The 5,671-nt window shown below is 39.3% G+C and overlaps 1 long non-coding RNA gene across 1 annotated transcript; it reads left to right on the plus strand.

Annotated features, from left to right (window-relative positions):
• The first annotated feature begins 2,032 nt into the window (after nt 1–2,032).
• Nucleotides 2,033–2,696, plus strand: LOC133621345 (uncharacterized). Its single transcript, XR_012051067.1, has 3 exons — nt 2,033–2,189; nt 2,316–2,461; nt 2,541–2,696. It is a non-coding gene; the product is annotated as an uncharacterized lncRNA (long non-coding RNA).
• Nucleotides 2,697–5,671: the final 2,975 nt, after the last annotated feature.

The raw sequence follows: 5,671 nt of genomic DNA on the forward strand, positions 1-5,671 counted from the left end.
AAGGTCTTCCTTTTGAATATCACCATGGGAGGAAGTTTCTGGCCATTAGCATGGCAAGCTAGAACCACAGTGAAGGACGACTTCTCATTCCCTGTGGTGCGAATATTCACCGTACGTGCTCCCGTTCCACAGTGCGGTTCAGTTGCTGTGAAATACGGTAGTAATCCGTGTGCGGATGGAGAGATTGCGTCTTTTTATGAACCGGATCGCTTAGTAGGAGCCATTTTGTGGTCTTTACAGATGTAAACAGGAAATGAAACGTACGGTGATATCCGCGCGTTTTTTCTTCTTCTTCCGGGGGCGGGTAGAAGAAGAAGCGCTTCCTGTTCTATGGGGGCGGGTGCTTTCCTTGGCGGTTGCTTGCGTAGAAGAAGAAGCGCTTCCTGTTCTACCGGGAAAAAAGATGGCGGCTGTTTACCGAAGTTGCGAGATCGAAACTTTATGAAAATTAATCGTAATAAAGCGCACCGGGTTATAAGGCGCACTGTCAGCTTTTGAGAAAAATTGTGGTTTTTAGGTGCGCCTTATAGTGCGGAAAATACGGTAATAACATTATCCCCACCCGGAAGAATCAATAAGAAAAACCGTTTGAAAAAATGGCAAGCGATTCCAAAGAATTGATACACTGGTAACCGGTTCTGAATAAGAACCGTTTTTTGATTCCCATCCCTACACGTTACTTCTATTTGCACAAAATATCGGTATCGGATCGGTATCCCCTATACCAGCCTGAAATTTACTTGGTATCGGATTAGAAAGAAAATATCGCACATCACCAGTATGAGATTCAAAACTCTGTCTTAACTGTGCGTACAGCTTTAGGGAGGAGTTAGGATTGACCTCAGTCTAATGATACCATCATTTTCCCCCTTAAAAAGTTTGATTGCAATCAACGCCGGCTTTCAATATAATGAAAGCACTTACTGCATTTTTAAGCGCAAATATGCTTATACTTTCGCTCTACATTGATAAAAATAGGGCTTTTTTAAAATTAATCAGTCCAACAAAATCATACACAATACTACCATAATAATACAATTCCAATTCCAAAACCAAACCCGGCCCAGCAACATCCAGAATAGCAATCAACCGAGAAGACACACAAACATGACACAAAACAATCCAAAAGTAGTCAAACAAAAATGAATAGTATCAACAACAGTATCAATATTAATAAGAATTCCAACATAGCAGTGATTAGAAATCCCTCATTTACATTATCATCACAGCCATTTATAAGAAATAACATAAAAATATTTAAAAATTAACAATAGTGCCACAGTGGCTTATGCTTGTTCAGTGGCCTTGTGGTTAGAGTGTCCGCCCTGAGATCGGTAGGTTGTGAGTTCCAACCCCGGCCGAGTCATACCAAAGACTATAAAAATGGGACCCATTACCTCCCTGCTTAGCACTCAGCATCAAGGGTTGGAATTGGGGCTTAAATCACCAAAATGATTCCCGAGCGCTGCCTCCGCTGTTGCTCACTGCTGCTCACTGCTCCCCTCACCTTCTAGGGGGTGGAACAAGGGGATGGGTCGAATGCAGTGAGTAATTTCACCACACCTAGTGACTATCAGTGGTACTTTAACTTGCATTGCATCGCATCTCATAAGCTTGACAAGCTTGTGTCCAATATTTTAGGTTCATTTAATAGTTCAAACAAAAAAATAAAAAAAATACAACAACAAAAAATAATAATAATAAAAAGAGAGCTTGCTATGGCCCTTTCTTGCTGTTGCTCGCCATGTTCCCTTCAGTGCCGCCTTCGGAAATGACGTCATGGCTAAAATTGCCATGCATTCCCCTGCTGTGTATGCGGAACAGAGATCGTTTTTGATCATGCAGCACACGTGTGTTTCAACGCCTTCTAAAAGTCTCCTCGCTCATTTGGACGTGACGTTAATACTCAACGTGTGGCGTTTGTTGGAAGCTGAGGCCCTATACGCATAGGCGTAGTCTGCCTGTAGAGACGCAACCTTACTTTACAAAACACCCTGCACAGGTTGGGTCTTGTGATTGCTCAACGCGAAACCACAAGTCACGTGTTTCGCAAGTATCAGGTGAGGCGGTGTCCGGGGTGAGGGTGTGTCCTCATGTGCAATATAAGAGGTCTGAGAGGTGTATTCTTGCTGTCCTCCATTGACATCTGCAGCAGCATTTTGAACGACACTGAAATCCAGACAACTTTGGTAAGTGCAGTAGATTCATTCCAAAATTCTTTAAAATATGTATTTATATACTAAGAATAAACCGCACTCTTCAAAAGCGTGTTACTTTCTAACTGCAGTGGAGTGAGCTATGCTTTTTATTGACAGCCAACATGTCCCAGCCACCGAAGCTAATATGTGGAATGGTCCTGCTCCAGGAATGCTTCTATGAGCATGCAAAGAAAAGTGGAGACCCCAAAACTATAACCAAGGGAGATTTTGCTGAAATGCTTCGCAAAGACTGCTGCATGGATGTGAGAAAAGAAGAAAAAAAACACATCACAATGCTAAAACCGTTTTCGGCTTTTGACTTTCTGCTTTTTACTTGCGTAGGTCAAGGACGCCGACAAGAAGAAGAGCTTCTTTGAATCTCTGGATTCCAATGGGGATGGCGTTATCGACTTCACCGAGTTTTGTGTTCTCATGGCGTCTTTTATGATGATGATGGAGTCTTTTACAGCATAATAAAGAAGAAAAACACATCTGGAATTTTTGTTCTCTCCTGTTTCTTTTGTTTTTGCAGCAGGTCTTTAAAGAGCATGTCCTTCAAAGAACCTGCAATGGACCTTTGCTTTTGATGTATTTATTTTGCCAAATTACTAATTCTAGAGAAAAAATAAGATTTTTACTGGTTCTCGGGAGGATATACTGCACTGACAGCAGGTGACCTCGACTACAATGGCCGGATGGTACCGTTCAAAATAAATATGTAAATAAATGTAATTATTTATTGTATAATACGCCACATAATACAATCTATATGTATATATACTGTATATATATATATATATATATATATATATATATATATATATATATATATATATATATATATATATATATATATATATATATATATATATATTAGGGGCGGCATGGCGTAGTGGGTAGAGCAACCGTGCCAGAAACCTGAGGGTTGCAGGTTCGCTCCCCGCCTCTTACCATCCAAAAAAAAAAAAAAAAAAAAAAAAATCGCTGCCGTTGTGTCCTTGGGCGGGACACTTCACCCTTTGCCCCCGGTGCCACTCACACCGGTGAATTGAATGATGAATGATAGGTGGTGGTCGGAGGGGCCGTTGGCGCAAATTGCAGCCACGCTTCCGTCAGTCTACCCCGGGGCAGCTGTGGCTATGAAATTAGCTTACCACCACCAGGTGTGAATGATTGATGGGTTCTACATGTAAAGCGACTTTGGGTACTTAGAAAAGCGCTATATAAATCCCAGTTATTATTATTATTATTATTATTATATATAAATATATATATACATATATATATATATATATATATATATATATATATATATTATAATATACTTACACAGAAATCCGACTATAAATTGTACCATTTGTCTTTAAAAGTGTTATAAGTCAACCTCTGCATAACATTGTATCCTTATTGACATTAAAGAAAAGGAAAAAGAAAGGTATATAGATCTTGACTTACAACTCTTCTAAATAAAGGGCACCATTAAAATGTCATTATTGGCTTTTTGTTTTAACTAAACTATTTAGGGTACAATAAACATAAGTTTATTATTGCAATCAAAGAACAATTTTGGCCTTAAATAAAATAGTGAACATACATTGTGGCAATTAGTGGGAAAAAAACAAAACATTAAATTAGCTGCACCATTTAATAAGCCGCAGGGTTCGAGGTGTGGGGAAAAAAAATGTTTTGACTTATAGTCCGGAATTTACAGTGTAACATTTCTGTTGGTCCATCCTTCTCGGTCGCAATATTTCATGGAATCACGGAACTAGTGTTGTCCCGATACTAATATTTTGGTACCGGTACTTTTCTAAATAAAGGGGACCACAAAAAAATTCCCCAATGTCCATGAGCTGAAACGTTGCATGTGTGCGGTGTAAACTCGCAATGGAACATTTGCTCCAGGCTGCTTGGCTGTCGGGAGGAGAAAGGACCGCTGTGTGGCCGCTCAGGTGCCGCATCCTGCAGGGGCAACCCATGGCGGCAGCCCGACCCTTGTTGCATTGAAAGTGTTCTTATATTCTCCGCTGAAGCCCTCAAATTATGAAGTGGAGCTCCCGCCACGGTTAAGCTACTTGTCGGCAGACATTTTGTCCACAACTTGGCTTTAAAATAAAAAAAATAAAAAACTTGTCTGAAAAGGGGCAGGGATTATTGGTGACCGGAACCGGAATGCAACATCACTCACACACACTAGTAAGTGTGTTTATAAGAGTGTTTCAGTAGTGTATGTAAGAGCATTTCAGTTGTGTATGTAAGAGCATTTCAGTAGTGTTTATAAGAGTGTTTCGGTAGTGTATGTAAGAGTGTTTCAGTAGTGTAGGTAAGAGTGTTTCAGTAGTGTAGGTAAGAGTGTTTCAGTAGTGTTTATAAGAGTGATTCAGTAGTGTATGTAAGAGCATTTTAGTAGTGTATGTAAGAGCATTTCAGTAGTGTTTATAAGAGTGTTTCAGTAGTGTATGTAAGAGCATTTCAGTAGTGTTTATAAGAGCATTTCAGTAGTGTTTATAAGAGCGTTTCAGTAGTGTTTATAAGAGCATTTCAGTAGTGTATGTAAGAGCATTTCAGTAGTGTCTATAAGAGTGTTTCAGTAGTGTATGTGAGAGCATTTCAGTAGTGTACGTAAGAGTATTTCAGTAGTGTATGTGAGAACATTTCAGTAGTGTGTATAAAAGAAAAGGATTTCAGTTGTTTATGTGAGAGCATTTCAGTAGTGTATGTAAGAGGTAATTCTGAATAATGTCCCTAACGGCCCCTCATACCTTATTGTCTCATGTCTGCTCTGTCGTCGACAAGTGGCAGACACTCCCCGCGCATGTTTTATGTTCAAAACGTGTTTGGATAAGTAAAGATTAAATAAATATATAAAATACATGTAAACGAGGAAGTTAAGACGCCAGTGTGTTGCAAAATGTTCATATACAGCATTACCCAGAAGGCTTAGCATCATACACAGGAACCAGAAACAGGTCTGAGTTATGCGAGAGGACGACCGTTGAGCTCTTTTAGCAATAAGGAGATGATAATTAAACATTATTATATCATATATAGCGGGGATTGGTTGAATTTGCATGGATTGGCGCGACCGTGATATCCTAGAGCAGGGGTCGGCAACCCACAATGTTGAAAGAGCCATATTGTACCAAAAATACAAAAAAAAAGACTGTCTCGAGCCACAAAAAATTAAAAGCCATATATAAGTCTTATAAAGAAGGCAACACATGATGTAAGTGTCTATATTAGCTATAATAGCCTACTATCAAAATTACTATGTGTCGCAGGCTGAAGCAAATCTTCGTTGACAGAAATGTTGAAATTTAATATTTATTCTACATATTTTTACAACATTAGAAACCATTAGTAAATCAGAGGCTACTCAGAAGGTGAGATAACTCCTTAATTTTTGTTTCATCTGACCACAGAACTTTCCTCCAGAAGGTCTTATCTTTGTCCATGTGATGTTAGATGAAACA

This window comes from Nerophis lumbriciformis, linkage group LG21 (assembly GCF_033978685.3).
Source record: "Nerophis lumbriciformis linkage group LG21, RoL_Nlum_v2.1, whole genome shotgun sequence".
Lineage (NCBI taxonomy): Eukaryota > Metazoa > Chordata > Actinopteri > Syngnathiformes > Syngnathidae > Nerophis > Nerophis lumbriciformis.